The 15,928-nt window shown below is 43.3% G+C and overlaps 1 protein-coding gene across 2 annotated transcripts in view; it reads right to left on the bottom strand.

The window, feature by feature from the left end:
- The window catches only part of PHLDB2 (pleckstrin homology like domain family B member 2), a 105,416-nt gene extending 90,387 nt beyond the window's left edge, over positions 1 to 15,029 (bottom strand). Inside the window, exon 1 of one of the 2 annotated variants that reach the window (XM_058555769.1) lies at positions 14,655 to 15,029. The gene's annotated coding sequence lies outside the window, so the exon portion shown is untranslated. Of the gene's footprint in view, positions 1 to 14,324; positions 14,534 to 14,654 lie in introns of those variants that run through there. The other variant, XM_058555768.1, reaches the window with a different exon arrangement.
- Between the last annotated feature and the right edge of the window lie 899 nt (positions 15,030 to 15,928).

Below are 15,928 nucleotides of genomic sequence, written 5' to 3'. Positions count from 1 at the left end.
GATTAGACTCTCATTTTCTCTTGGCTCTTGCCCAATTTTCAAGCCAGATACTAACTCTTCCAAAAGAGATAAATTAAAGAACTTCTTGATCAGACTAACTTAACATGTAAATATTTGAAGACTGCAACATTTTTCCGACTCTTCTAAATGACTCAGGCAAAAATGTTAATGACGCAAATTTCCCATTCCATACTTTATGCATCTGAAAAAGGCAACACAAAATCAAACACAACACCTTCCCCAATATGAATAAAGTGAACATGGTGGTTACAAAAAGTCTCGGGGGGGGGGGGGCGCCTGGTGGCACAGCAGTTAAGTGCACGGGCTCTGCTGCAGCGACCTGGGGTTTGCAGGCCCGGATCCCGGGCGCACACCGACGCACCACTTGTTAAGCCATGATGTGGCGGCGTCCCATATAAAGTAGAGGAAGATGGGTATGGATGTTAGCCCAGGGCCAGTCTTCCTCAAGAAAAAAGGGGAGGATTGGCATTGGATGTTAGCTCAGGGCTAGTCCTCCTCAGAAAAAATAAATAAATAAATAAAAGTCTCCGGATGTTTGCTGAACATAGCTTAGACAATAATATTAGTATCCTCATTTCTTAAACAATGTAGTTACTAGGATATTTCATTATTTGAAGTAGTTCTGCTTATTTCATAGAAAAAAAAATTAAAATCTCAACTGGTAGTTTTAAGTACTTCATTCATTAACCAGGTCTTAAGTGCCCACCACGTATCGGACATTGACTCAGCAGGCATGTGCTGTTCATTAATCTTCCTGTTCTTCTCCTTTCAGAATCACAGTGGTGTTGCTCTTCCTCGTCCCTGTGACATTAGGTGTGGCTATGTCTCTTGCTTTGATCAATGACATATGAGAGAAAGTGAAATGTCAGGTCCAAGCTGAAACATGAAAAGCCAGAGCATGATTCACCATTTCCAGCCCTGCTAAGATGACTAGCACGCATCCAAGTTTGTGTAGGCTTCGTTAGCCTGCACCCTTCCATGACGGCACCGTGGAAGGGGGCTCTTGCCAACCCAAGGCTGTCTTAAGCCACTGAGATTTAGGAGTTGTTTGTTACCATGAAGATGTTAATCTTCATTAAGTACCATAAACCAGGTTTTGAGCTAGGCACTGGGCAGCGTGTGGACAAAGGCACTATTTCCTGCCCTTACATAGCTTACAGGCCAAAGGGAAAGATGCACATATGAACAAATGCTACACACTGTGATACACACCTTCCTAGAGGATTGATTGACAGACTGGTAAAAGGGCATGGAGTGGGGCTAACCCTCTGAGAGTGGTAGTCTGAGGAAGTTATGGCAGAAACAAACGACAATGAAATTAAGTCCCATTGAAGGAAAGGGTATCTGATGGATATTATCCAATGGTAGCATAAAGTCACTTCTATACCTCAAATGCTGTGATTTTAAGGGTATAAACAAAATTCCAAGCCCATGTGAAGTCTGACTACTGGTACATCCAGCGAATATGCTGTCTCTGACAGAAAAATTAACAAAAATTGTGTAGGAAAAATCAACAGTTATTTTCTATATCATGGTCCTTAAAAATCTAGGATGTAACTCTCCTGAGAAGAACTGTATTCAGTAATCACGCACTTCTGGCTCACAGTTATCTAAACCCTTTCCCATCTCCATCATCATGTAAGATATGCTCTCTAGGCCCAAGCCCTACACCTACTCTGAGAGTGGTGTAAACTGGACAGCAATCCTCCAACCATTTAGGACATTTTAGACAAGGATACAAAAGGATATCCATAAGTGAGATGTTAGAATAGACAAGAAAAGAATTAAAGCCAGTTAGTGGGGAAGTCTTTGGTTTGAAGATAACGCATGCAAAATGAAAAACAGAACTAAAGTTAAATGGAGGAGTATTCCCACAACATGCAGAGACAGCGACCCAGAAAGCAAGCCAGAGCAGAAGTGATTAAACAGAAGTCAAAGCTAAGCACTGAGCCCAAACTCTGCATGTTAAATACTTACTCTAACAGTACAGAATTGACGCTTAACATCTCAGGTCAAAGGATACCTAAAAGTTTAATTTTTGACTCAACAGTATAAGATATTGATGTCCTTTTAGATGACAAAATGTATTAATATATTTGAATCTGTTTGCAGTTGCAAATGCTACTTACTCATCCAAGTGAAATATTACCAAACTCAGTTCCCACTTTATTTGGGAAATAAAACTACAGAGTATCCAACTACTACAGGTTTCTCACTATTCTATAGGATGGTGACACTTGGCCATCCTCTCCTCCTCACATACACTTTTTTAAAAAATCAAATAAAGTGTAATTACTGAAGCAATTTGGTTGGCCAGACAAAATACAATACGAAAATATTCCAAAGTAGCATTGCCTGAAACAAGATCAGCTTCACGGTCTCTAAGTGAGAGACAAGCAGGACATTTGCAAATAATAAACCACATCTGAGAAACAGCCATGCAACATTTCTCCGCCAGACATATTTGTAGAGGAAACAGGATGTACAGATGATTTGAATGGAAGGGCCTTCCAGAGAATATTTAAAGGGATATTCATGTTTGATATCCCAATTTTTCAGTTCAACCTTATTAGGTCAGTTAAGGGTGTGTATTTAAAGATTTATCAAGTACTAATGTGGAATTCACTCATTTTCCTGAAGCTTAGTGTATCTTCCATAACTGAATGCATACGTATACTTGTTTCAACTTGACATCTCGTAATCACACAAATCCATTCGACTCAAAAGATGAAGACTCAGCCTCACAGGTGGCCTCTCTGACCCCGGGAGTGACAATAACAGCTGTTGATACCTCTTTTCCTTCCCCACTTCCAGAGTATTCTTTCCATTGCAGGTGAGATCACAAGAGTGGAGGCCTAGAAGTGGAAAAAGCATAGGGAAATATAGAACAGTAAGTAACCAGAGGATGAGAGTGTGGGCAAGGAGAGCAGAGGCAAGAGGGTAGAGAATACAATGGAAGAGTCTGGGTTTAATTCCCCAGCAACGAGGGAGGGAGTGATGTGAGGGAGCACTACAGACAGAATGCATCAGAGACACAGTTGAGTTTAGGAAAAGAAAGAAGAAGGAGGAGCTAGGCTGGTGGGAGGTGACTGGAGCACAAGAGGTGTTGCCAAAGTGACAAACAAGAGGGAGGGCGGTGGGGAGAGAGGTCTGTGTTCACATGTGTAAGAGAGGGGGTGAGGAAGACTCCAGGGTCTCCAGCCTGGCTTCTTGGTCTACACTGCTGTGTTTATTTTGAGTTTCCTGTAGATTTTATGTAAACAAAAAAGAAGTCTTGGTGAAATGATAAAATCACTGCATTATGTTTTTGTGGAAGCAGAACAGTCCTGAGGGCTTTAGTGGTTCCCTGTGTTACACACACAGCCCCGGAATGGGCCTGGAGAGGGGAAGAAGGCATCTGGTGCCCATCTGAGAGAAAAGACAGCAGCGGGGAGTCTAAACAGGAAAGAAGTTAATGTGCGTTGAAACATTTGGGCTTACTTTCCAATCCATAAATTTAATCCCCCCAGAGCTCTTGTTATTTTATCACCTGAAATGTACATCATCTCATTGTCAATTAGGAAATGCCAGAAGTCATGAAGAGATCTCTGATGGACACCACAGAAAGTCACAGGACTTTTTCCCTAGAGACGAAAATTACTCGAAAAACTAATCTCAAAGATCATGTTTAAAAGTTTCTCGGTAGATTCTTTTCTCTTTGGCACAATTCTGGCATCTGTTTTAAACTATAATTCTCCAGCTCCGTTTATACCAAATAACACAGTGAAGCAGCTCCATTCAATGTGTAAGTCACCAACAGTGAATTTATAGCACTGTGACTGCCAGCGCTGTAGTGATCTTGGTTTCAAGAAAATGAAAACACACCCAGGGAGCAAAGTTATAAAAAACAAACAAATTAAAATGAAGTGTTTGCTGTGTTGTGTTGTGTTGTAGGAGAAGGACTTAAAGTCTGGCCTATATAAACACAACTTTCCAGGTAATTTATACCAACAGAGTTTGGAGGAGTCCTAAATTACACAGCATGTTACTTGTCATTTGACATTGCCACGCAGAGACACTTCTTAGGATCACCCAATATAGAACGAATTAATCAGAGGGAGACTGCAAGAGCAAGTGATGGAAAAGTGGAAATCATTTCATATTGCTGGGAAAATGCGAGGGATGTAGATTACAGAAGCAAATTCAGGAAAAATGTTCTCAGAAAAAAAAAAAATCAGGAGGGTATAGGTTAAAATTTCCACTTTATAATGAAGTTTGAGTCTCTACTGTGTCCTGCAGAGGCGCTTAGAGCTGAGGTGCTGGCGCTGGGAGCATACTTTGTCACAGACAGTGGTTGACGCCTGGAGTTCAAAGGCCTTCCAGAACACTGGTGGTCCACAGGCTGGTCTCTTTCAGCACTGATGTTTACACTACGGCAATGTTGGAAATAAAGCATGTACTGATGACATGTAATTGAATTCAGACACCAGCTTAGAGCAGTCCCTCAGAAGCAGTGCCATTCTGGGAGGGCATTTCTGCAGCGACCAATGGAAGCAGATGGGGCCTGAGGGGAAGCTTTTAGAGGATGGAAAGGGAAAAACTAAGAAAACTATTTCAGCCCCAAACTTCAAACTTCAGAATGGGGAACAATGGACACAAAACCTCCCTCTTTTTCCACTAATTCCAACATGAAAACATGATGGGAGGGGGGCTAATTAGAAACTTCTGGAACAACCACATCCTTCTCTAGCAATATTCTCATTTCAGAAATCCAAAAGCAGCCTATTTTCCCCATCCTCTGTTATCCAAACACCATCTTTAGTTAAACCCTCAGTGCTGTCAACTCTCCCTCTGCAAACATACCATCCCTTTTCACAAATATTTCCTTGCATCACTAAATCCTCCTCGGCCTCCTCCATCTCTGCAAACAAGCCTCAACCCTCCACATGGCCCCACACCCATCAGCAAACACCTCCTCCCAGCAAATATTCCCAGATCCTCTCTCCTTCAAATATCACCTCCCACACACAGTTTCTGCAAGCATCCCGAAACCTGGGCCTTCCCATTGTCTCAATGTCCATCTCCATAGAACTTCCTCGTCTCTCACTCCTTCATCCCGGCTTCCCAAACTCTGTTTCTTTAAACTCTTCCACGACACTCAAGATTTTAAATCCCAGTGCAAAGAACAAAAAAAAAACCTCTGTTAGTAGACATAGCAACCCTATTGTTCTTTTTGCAAATAAACATGGCAGCAAATGGATTCCCACTCCTCTTCCCTTGTGCCATGTTCTTTGTCATTTAAAGGTCTGCCTGTTTGAACAAAATAATTATTATCCACTAGATACATGTAGGTAGGTTGATAATCTCCAAGGACTATATTTTCATCTCTCAAAAAGATCCAAAAAAAGCAGTTCTACAGGAATAACTGTAATTTCATGGCAGAATAAGAAGGCTGTTTTATTCTTGCAGTTAAGCCTATTACAACAGATGGCTGTAAATCTTACTGTGTGTAGACACGTGCACACACACACTCACAGACAGATACATGCTGCCCACATGCCCAGAGCAGTCTAAAATACACGAAGGCTTTTTGTGACTGCCAGAGGAGGCGCTTCAGAAGCCAGGCAACCTGAGGCATCCTCAGAATTTGCCAGGTGTCAGACTGAGGTGTGGCAAGGCTGGGGAGGAAGGTGAGGGCCACTGGAAGGTTGATAGGATGTCTCAGGACACTGATTACACAGTTTCTTTCTTGGTTGTCTTCTGTTTTCTCTTTTAAATTCTTACTTTATTACATTCTGAAAATATCTATAAGAAGAGGTAAGGGAGACCATTAAGAAAAGAACAAAAGTAGCAGATGATGCTGTGGGGAGGAAAGGAGCACAGAAGGGAGTGGTGAGTGATGGCGGATAATGAGAACTTTTGATTTAGATGGAAGAAGTGGGGACAAAAAGCAAAAAAAGTTTCAGCTTCTTCCTATCACAATAAAGGCATCTAGCCCCTTCCCCCCACCTTCCCTTCTGTCATCTCTAGCTGCATTGACATCTAAGCTCTGTCAAAAAGAGAACTCCAGATGGTACTCAAAGGTTCCAAAAGTAATCACAATCAAGAGAAATAACCATTCTTCAAATGAGGGTCTTTATCTCCAAATGAGTGATCAGAGGCTAGACTGTTTTGTATTAGGTATTCTTAATAATTTTAGAGGACCCTTGGTGAAGAGGTAAGACATCAATTACAGAGATTTAAAAAAATTTTGTACTAGTCCCTTAAATAAGACTTGTCTATAGGAACTTTAAATATTCTTTAGACTATCCAAGGAATTTGGCTGCATGTTTCCTGTGATAACTCTCTTCAGCCAGTGAGGAAGGCAGGGGAGGGAGGAGACAGAGCAGAAGCAACCTCAAAAAACAGTTGAGTCATTAAAATTCTCTTCCCACGTGCAAAATTCCTAATTTCTCCCTAAATAATCAAAATACGACTTTTATGAATTGGACGCACATTTGTGTTTATATCATTATTAAAGCAGCTTTAGCAATATTTAAGGAAGAGACAATATTAATTCAATAAGTATTTACTTATATAAATTGAATTCAACACAATGATGTGGTAGGAAAGGTCTCAAATTAAAAGCACACTCTCTCCCATTACAGAAAGTACAAGGGACAGAGGAATATATTAAACACCACCACAGAGATGCTATCACCTAAGTCTAGGATATGGGAAAGTCTACAGAAGAAATAACCAATGTCTTCAACCAGCAAATGGCAAGGAAAAAAGAAGACAAAGAGGGATTGTTCTAGATTAAAAGAGACTCAGGAAATATAACAATTAAATAGAATGTATAGACCTTGTTTAGATCCTGTTTTGAACAACCCAACTACTAAAAAAAAATTTATGAGACAATCACAGAATTTGAACACTGACCGGAAAGTAAATATCGTAATTCCTGCTATTTTTAGGTGTGATAATGATATGGTTATATTTTTTAAAAATCCTAATCTCTTAGAGTTACATTTTAAATTATTTATGAATGAAATACTACAGTGTTTGGAATTTGCTTTATAACAATCCATGTTTTGGGAGAAAGTAATGTCTATAGATGAGAAAAGATTAGCATATGCAGATAATTGCTGAAGCTGAGTGATGAGTACATGGGATTTCACTGTATTAATCTTTTAACTTTTGTGTATGTTTAATTTTTCCATAGTAAAATATTAAAAAAATAAAAGATGTATGCATTCTGAAAATCAATATGAATAAAAACATATGAATATATACTGACAAAAATTATAGTAGCTCACTTTACAAAGAAGGATGGGGTCATATTACCAGCTCCTAGATGACTTTTTTTTAAAGTATGATATACTAACCCTCTATCATATTGAATTAAGCTCCTAAAAGCTTATATTTTTTTCTAAGTACCTGGGAAAAATGTGAAAAGAAATGTATTGTCCAGATTACAAGTATCAGGCCTTATACTATACACTTGCAAGATAATGCTAGATGCGGTAACTACATTTCACCACTCTGTGTGCCCAAATAAAAACCATCTCTTCAGAAAGCTGAAATGCAAAACTATTCACAAAGCCTGGCAAATCTTCCATATCCCGAAGAATTTCAGCCTCAAAAGACATTAAAACACACATACCCCTTACATATCTATGCTAAGGGAGACACTGATACACTTTGTAGATTCTTAAATTATGTTACTGCTTCTCTGAAAGTGGGAGAGTTCGTTAGGTAGGAAATTATACACTTATATTTTCAGGGTTCTTTACAGAATCCTAAAAGAGTTGTAGTTCAGGATAAAATTTTCCCAAAGAAATTAAATGTATCAAGATGTTTCTTATTCCTGATCACTGGTGTAATTTATCCCTGGGTTTAGGTGATTCTGACCAGTCCCCTGTAAACTTGGAAGAATCCTCCTTTATCATGTGATCACCACAGGGAAGATAAAGCCAGAGAAGTGGAGGGTCACGAATAACTAAATTGGAGGTCTTGAATAGCCACCTCCTGAAGCACAGGGTACCCCAGGAAAAAACACCCCTCAAGCTCAAAGTCCATTTCAAGCAAGAAAAATATTGACCCTGGGATCACATGGGAATAAAGATGCTCTCTCTTGACTCTGAACTGCTTTGGGCTTGAATTGGAAGCTGAAAGTCTATGGCAGTAAAACCCTGATCTTTCCACCATCTTGTCCCCACTCCACACTACAGATCAAAATACACTCTCTTAAGAGTCACCTTTTATTTTTCCAAAGTAACATTACCTAAACCCAAACATACTACGTTCCTCATTACCTTCCCCAATATTTGTGAACTGGGAATAGTCAGAGCACAAGCAGATTCAAGAGAGACGCAACAAACACAACTTGACCACATCTTCCATGGTCATAATATTTTCCCCTTTAACTTTAAAATTGAATGGATGGGTTTTAAAAATACTATAAACAAAAAAACAATAATTGTACCATCTCTTCATTACTTAATGGTTGACTACGCAGAATGAGTGTTATAAGACACTTCATTTTTCCCTTTCCTGCTACCTTTTGATCACTTATTGCTTGGAAGGAAAAGGGAAAAGAGTGGAACCAGCAGAGATTAATAAACAACTGACTAAATTAAATTTAATCAATGCTGTTTTTTATAACTCTGGCCAAAAGACCTAATAAAGGAAATGGTTACAAGAGGATGTTATTTTTATTGTAATGGCCAATCTAGTACGAAGAACACTGGACAGGCTGCCAGGAACATGAGTCAGGAGACCCGTCCTAGGCCTGGTTCTGCCAAAACAACCAACAGAAGTAAGAGCTGGGGCAAGCCACTTTGCCTGTCTTCACCTTGTTTTAGCAGAGATTTCCCCATGTTTAAAATGGGGAGAGTGAACTAGATGTTCTTCCTGCTCCGACTTTCTAGACTCCCAAAGATAGTGGTTAAATAACACAGGCGTGCCAGTTACACCACGCAGGAAATGGAAATGACCACAGAACAGAAACATGTTTTAGTGATAAGGTGGCAGCTACCTAATTGGGAAAAGACTTCACCGGCACTGTTACCCGTGACATTCCAAGGGCATAAGAAATTGTTTCAGCATAACATAGCGGGAAAAAGGCCTAGTCAGAGTGATGTTAATGCAATATAATATGGGTATTTGATTCAGCATGATGTATAAGAAATATTTTGTCTGCATTCCCATGGCTTGTAATTTCCTTAATAAATCTTACGCTGTTTTGGAAAACCTACTTCTGCAATGACATAAGGAGAGTGGCAGCCAGACATCACTTCTCAGTCCCCTCTGAGTATCTCTTGGCTCTGAAGCACTGCTCAGGCTGGGTCTGAACTGGTGCAAAGAATGCAGGAGCCGGCTTTCCTGTGCTTTTACCTGCCCTTGTCCTAGCAGTACTGTGGTCAAGAAAGAAATCTAGGACAAATCTTGTAACCGTTAGCTTTTTCGCTATTCCATATGCTAATCCCACCAGTATATTGTCACATGCAATGTGCAAACAAAATATTCTAAGATGATCAACACCAAATTTCCATGGAACTCGAGTCTTAGCAGCAAGTCTTGGAAAAGGCTGACCCTGCTGGAGGTAACAATATTAAATACTGGCATGCACAATCTTTTTCTTCCTCTTAATTTGCAAAGTAAGGAAAAGCAGTTCATCGAATACATCAACCTTCACACACTAAAACACACACTAAACAAAACAAATATCTCCTGTAAAAACGTCTCAAAAACTTTCCATGTAACTTAGCCCGTTACTCTGCAACTTATTTATCTGCTTCTTTATATAGCAAGATTCTCCAATGCCCAGCTTTCCCACCATACCCCAATAAAATGATTCTTATGCTTGGGTTGCTCTGATTGACCACCAGCTGCTATAGATAACAATCTTGCCTTTAAAGCAGATACAGCTCAAAGTTTCTTTTCAACATTTCAGAAACATCCCTAAATATGAACACAACTGCGTGGAAAATATTCAAATTCCTGGGTGACAGAGACAAGTTCTGCCTTACGAAATGTTTATTTTGAAGGGATTTGAAAACCTGAGCTGCCCTTGTTGGTTGTACTTTCAAAAGACAAAAGTCACATTAATCAAATGCCAATAAATATTTCCAGCCAACAGTTATTAAATAAAACATAAGTCAACTCATGTCTCTTCTCCCACCATCTGAAAAAAAAAGTAACGAGAAGGACTCGACGAAAGATGATACTGAAAAGGCTGCGACATCTCTTTCCTGAAGCACCTACAGGGAGCAGCCCCTTAAAAAAGTCATCACTTTCGAATCATTTCTAAATACACTTCTCTGCTCAGCTGTGAGGGGCACCCATTGGCTGGCTGTCAAAATGATAAGAACCTACCTCGGCAGAGTTCAGAGCTCTGACCTCTCCCACAAAAGGCATACCAAAAAATTCTCCTACATTGCCAGAACCTCCCAGACTTGAAGATTATAACTACCGTGGCAGGACCACTAAGCACACAGAACCAGAATCCATAATCACTGGGCTAATGGCTAATCGTAGTAATGTAAATGTGAGAGTACATGTATTTGTAATTGATCAGGCCATACGTGCACAACTTTTCTGATAACCAAAAACTCCTTGAGATGACTCCTTTTTATAAACAGAGCCATTCACAAATGCCATGCTTTTTAAACTCGCCTAGGAAATTAACAAAGACTTTTTATTACTCTCATTTTCTTCCCCATTAGGTAAACAGATGGAATGGTAGAGACTGTGGGGTGTAAGAGAAAGCGCAATGGAAGAGGAGTTAGGAGATGTGGCCTGCAGATTCTGCACTGTCTAGCCAAGTGAGTGGACTGTGGGCAAAGGATTCAGACAAGAGGATTTCTGAGGGTCCTTTTACCCCCGGACTTATTTTGTCCTATGTGCCCAAATAATAGCCAAACCTGAATTGTCTTCAGATTCCTAACCCAAGTTCTATGCAATCACATTTACCTTAGACATCCACTCCTCAGCTTATGAATTTCCACCACAATTGCCCCAATGCATGCTCATTTCCTTATATGTCAGGTATCTTTTTTAATTCCATACTCAGGAGGTCTCTCTCATTCTCCCTTCTGTCCAAGACCCCCTATCCATTCACACACTCTACTCGTAATCCATAAGGCAGGGAGGAACAGAAAATCTCAAACGTTCTGTTTTGTACCTGGATTCAAAAGCAGCATCTGCTATGTATGTGGAACCATCTGTTGCCCACTTTGCCACGGGAAGGATGGTGCAGGCATCAGATGTAGGGTGTCACAGGTCACACAACGGAATTATCCTCTTCTTGGGTCTGACACACCCGGGCATCTGCTCCAGTCACCACGGCTAATGCCACCCTTCCCCCATCAAAGAGTTTATTTACTTCCTCACAGAGAATGGTACCTCTAAACTCTCACAAAAGGTCAGGTCCAGTTTTTAAAAAATTACATTTGCCTGAACATCAGTTTCTAAATTCTCTATCCTAAATTGTACCAGGAACCATGACTGCCACTGAGACTTCACGAATCACTCATCTCTGGGTATCTCAGTCTTTACATCTATAAAATGAAAGAGTTGAAGTCAGTGATCTCTGAGGCTCCCTTGCACTCTAACACTCCAAAATTATGTGATTTTCAGCCAATTCAAAGTCCTCAGTGAACACAACAAGTTCCTTCACATTTATGGTACATTAAGACTCTTAACCCCAAGGGCAAAAGAATCTGCTGCAGACAAAAAGGCTTCTGTGACATGGTCTCTTTGTGTTGAGCAAGAACACAGTTGATTTCTTGAGAATCCAGATTAGATTAAGGTCCCTAATCTTGTTAACATACGCCCATGAGGAAGTACTCTAGTGAGTATCTAGAGTTTGAGGCTGGATAATTCTTTGTCTGTGTGTCCTGTGCATTGTAGGATATTACACAGCATCTGAGGCCTCTACTCACTAGATGCCAGCCCCAATTGGCAGTGGGGTTGTCCCCTATTCCCAATTGGGATGACCAAAAATGTCTCCAGACAGTGGCCAACATCCTCTGGGGGGTACAATCACTCCCTCTCCCCCACTGAGAACCACTGCTGTAATGTATTTTAAAGGGCTTTAAAATAAAGCATATCACTTAAAAGTTGTTTTTGTTTCAAATGGGTGACATTTACACAGTTAATAAGTACACCAAGACCTAACAGACACTCAGATTTATAAAGCACATGTATTCCACTTGGAAGATGTACAAAACCACTGTCTTTCCAAGTCATCCATGGCACGGCCTCCCTGCTAAAGATTGAGAATTAGCACACAAAGCCATAGTCTCAACTGCTCTCTAAAAGTATTTAAAAGGAATAACATTTTTCACATTAACTTCTCTAGGGTACTCCAGAATCAACCCTTGCTTACAGACATCAAATTAGGGCTTTGAAGAAAATAATGAAAACCAGCAGTTGGTTTAATCACTTGCCTTTTTCTTCTCTCTCTTGTGCAAAAGCCAATAAATAAAATGTTTCTGATAAGGTTGCTAGAGTTCCGGCTTGGTCCGGGTTCTTTAAGATAGGAGTGAGCAAGCTCTTAGCCTAATTTCCCAAGTATCTTTTCCTCCCTCACTTCATAAACATGGATCCAAGAGTCATCACCTATAGTGCGTCCTCAGCCCAAAAGAACAGCAGCTGCTGCATGAAACAGACTGAAGCCTGCCAATGGACTGAAATGATGACTACTCTTAACCAAACATCTCATTTTTCCATTTGTGAGAAAGGCTGGGATTTGCAAACTTCTGGGTCTTGGGAGGTGAAGCCTACACTAGTCAGCTAAGAGCAAAAATTCAACTCCCCCTTTGCTGTTAAAGGAAATGCCAGTTATAAACGTTTTGGGGACTTTACAGAGTTTCTTAAGTACATATGTTTAAATTTCCATCTTAAATATGTAAGGCAAAAAAAATCCCCAAATCCTCTTAAATAACTAAGTCCAGGATATGACAAGGGAATCCTGAATAGACACAACTGTTACTTTTCAAGGAACCCTAGCTCTTTATTCAAACAAATATTTACACAATTGAGGGCAATGGTACCAGGGATATAAATAGTGGACAACTCTAAAGGTTTATTTATCCCAAATCCAACTATTCTGTTGCTATCCTACCAGGAACCAAGAATTCAAGTGCTCTCAGGGCAAAAGTTTAACCCTCTGAAGCTGTGAACTTCATTCAGTCCTCTCCCAGCTAAATTCAGATAATGGCAGAATCTCAGAGACGTATCTCAAACGCCCAAATTAAACCAAACTCGGAAGCTTAGAGTTACAAGTCCAATATTTGAAAATAAATATCTGTAACTTACACATTCATATAAGCAAGGGAAATGTGGCTGACAAATATTTACACTAAAAGGACTCCACATTTTTACGCCTCTTCTCCTAGTTCCACACCCAGCTGCGTCTGGCTGTTAGACTAACTGTGCATTCTAGAACTCTTGAGAGCTACTTCAGAGCAGCAGAAGGACGACTTCTAGCCATGAGGGCAGGGCCAGCAGGAGGATTTCCAGCCCCGGGCACGTCAACCAACATAAAAGGCTGCGGGCGCAGTTCCCTCTTTTACATGAGAAAGGTAGATGGGGAGGCGCTGGAAGCAGGTTCGACTTCCGAAGCTCTTCCAAACAGGAAACCCCAACCCTGGAAGTGACCGCCTGTCAGCCTTTTAATTTCCTGGCGGTGGCGGGAGTTAGCCAGGTTCTCGGCACTTTGATAAGTGATGACTGCTAGAGCTGAGTTATTAAATGTACCAGCAAACATTTCAGCAGCGCCTCCCCCGTGCCGGGCGCGGGTGAAACGGCTTCAAAACACTCCCCAACACTTTCCGCCGCTATCTTTAGGGGTGCGGAGACCGCCATAACATAAACTTTTGGGTGGATCCAAGGTCAAATCGAAATCCGAGGCTCTGGGCGGTTCAAACTCTGGAGCCCCACTCTTGAAACAAAGTGGAAACAGAAGCGCAGTAGCCAGATATTTGGGGCAGGGGGGTCCTCCCTGAACCCCGCGCCCCACACCAGCCCGCCGCGGACCTTCTCCTTCCTCCGCCACAGCGACAAAGCAGCTCTATCCCGAAGACCCCGACCCTCTCTCCTTGGGTATTCCAGAGTTCTCCGCGAAAGTTGCCTCCGGTCCCCCCAGATCCCGCCTGTTCCCCACAATCGCTCTGCGAGCGTCTCCTCCACCCCGACGCTCCCTCCCCAGGAACCTCTCACCCGGAGGTCCACCCTTCCTCGGGGGCTCCGGGCCCCCAACGCCGCGCAGCCCGGGCTTTTGTCCCCACAGCCTGCAGGGGAAGCAAAGCAGCTCCGCGTCCCCGGCGCCCACTCACCGCCTCATCTTTCCTCCGCGCCGCCGCTCTCCGGGGGCCCCGCCGCCGTCTCGCCCGGCCCCGGCCCCGGCGCGCGCCCGCCCTCGGCCCCGGGCCCGGCCCCGCCGCAGCTCCCCCGCAGCCGGCCGGCCACTCCGGACTCGCCGTGCGCAGTCAGCGCGCCCCTCCTCGGCCCGGGCGGCCACTGCCTCCTCTCCGCCCCCAACCCTCGGCCGCGCAACCGGCGGCGACCAACTCGGCGGCGGGGGAGGCAGCGCCCCCGGGGAGCCGCCCGGACGCGCGGAGTCGGCGCGGCCCCCTCCTCCCGGCCGACCGCCGCCCCCTCCTCACCTGGCGCCGCGGCGCGGCCGGGTCAGCGCGGCCAGGGACCAAAGGCGCGCTCGGTGCGCCCAGCCGCCCGGTGCGCTCCCCCTCGGGCCGCGATGGTGGGCTCCGCGCCCCCCGGTCCCGTGCCCCCGGCCCCCTTCGAAAGCACCGCGGCGGGCACCGAGGGACTTGGAGCAATGCAGTCGGCGACCCACCCAGCGCCCGGGCAGTTTGTAGTTGGGACTTTTACTGCTGCGGGGGGGGCCTGGCTGTTCGCCCCATCACCGGGCGCCGGCTTCTCCAAGCCGCGTTCACGGCCGCACAGTGGAGGCTTTTGTGGCAGGCTTTTCTTATGAGCTGGAAGAAGGGCGGGAGGGTACACGTCCTGGGGTGATGATTTCCTCCCCAGACGGTGCAGTTTCTTCTGGGAAACTCCAGGTGACCGCACCTCCGCCCGACCGTTCGCCCGCGGGCAGGTACCTGATGCGTCAGAAAAGCAGCTTTGCAAGATCGTTGGGGAACGGCCTCCTCTAAGGGCTGAGGATTTTAAAATAAGTTACACTGATTTCCTTTCGGTTATTTCTCTTTAAAGTTTCTATTTTTTCCAACGTATATTTCTGAGTTGCTGTAACCAATGAAAACAACGTTGATGTGAACGCCCTCCAACGGGTGCTTCCGCGGAAGGCAACCCAGTGGAGCTCGGGCGGCTCGCAGACTATCTTGGCACGCGGGAGTGTGAAGCTCTGCCAGGTTCTGAGCGAGAATCTGGGGTTACAAAGATGAAAGCCATCGGCCCTCGAGGAACTCACAGCAGCAAGAAAAAGCACAATGAAGTGCAAACTAACTTATGATCAGTATGGCTTTGGGCCAGTTGTTTTACCTCCCGGCACCAATTTCTCCATCTATAGGTAGTAACAACGATACTGATGTTGCAGGGTGGTTAATTAAGCCTCCGGACAACGTATGCAACGTACCTGAGCAGGAGTGGCGCTCAGTAGGCACTCAACAAATGACTTATTTAATACACTTTTCATTTGTGCAAGTAGAAGTCTGACTTTTCATTTTTGGGAGAGGCTAACCTATGAGCTGTTGGTGTTTTATAGGAATTTCTTTTCCTGTCCTGGCTCTTTGCCCCACAGAAACATACAGGGATCAATCCAGGAGTTCTCTCTTCTCTCCCACACCATCAATTTCCCCATTTATTGGATCATCTCCATCATCATAAAATCATGTTACTTGTCCCATCTCAAAAACAAAAAATTCTCTTGAATCCACTTCCCCCTCCAGCCACTTGCCCT

The sequence above is a fragment of the Diceros bicornis genome, chromosome 15 (genome assembly GCF_020826845.1).
Source record: "Diceros bicornis minor isolate mBicDic1 chromosome 15, mDicBic1.mat.cur, whole genome shotgun sequence".
Taxonomy (NCBI): Eukaryota; Metazoa; Chordata; class Mammalia; order Perissodactyla; family Rhinocerotidae; genus Diceros; species Diceros bicornis.
The sequence above is the reverse complement of the archived record's forward strand: the minus strand, read 5'-3'. Positions and strand labels throughout refer to the sequence as shown.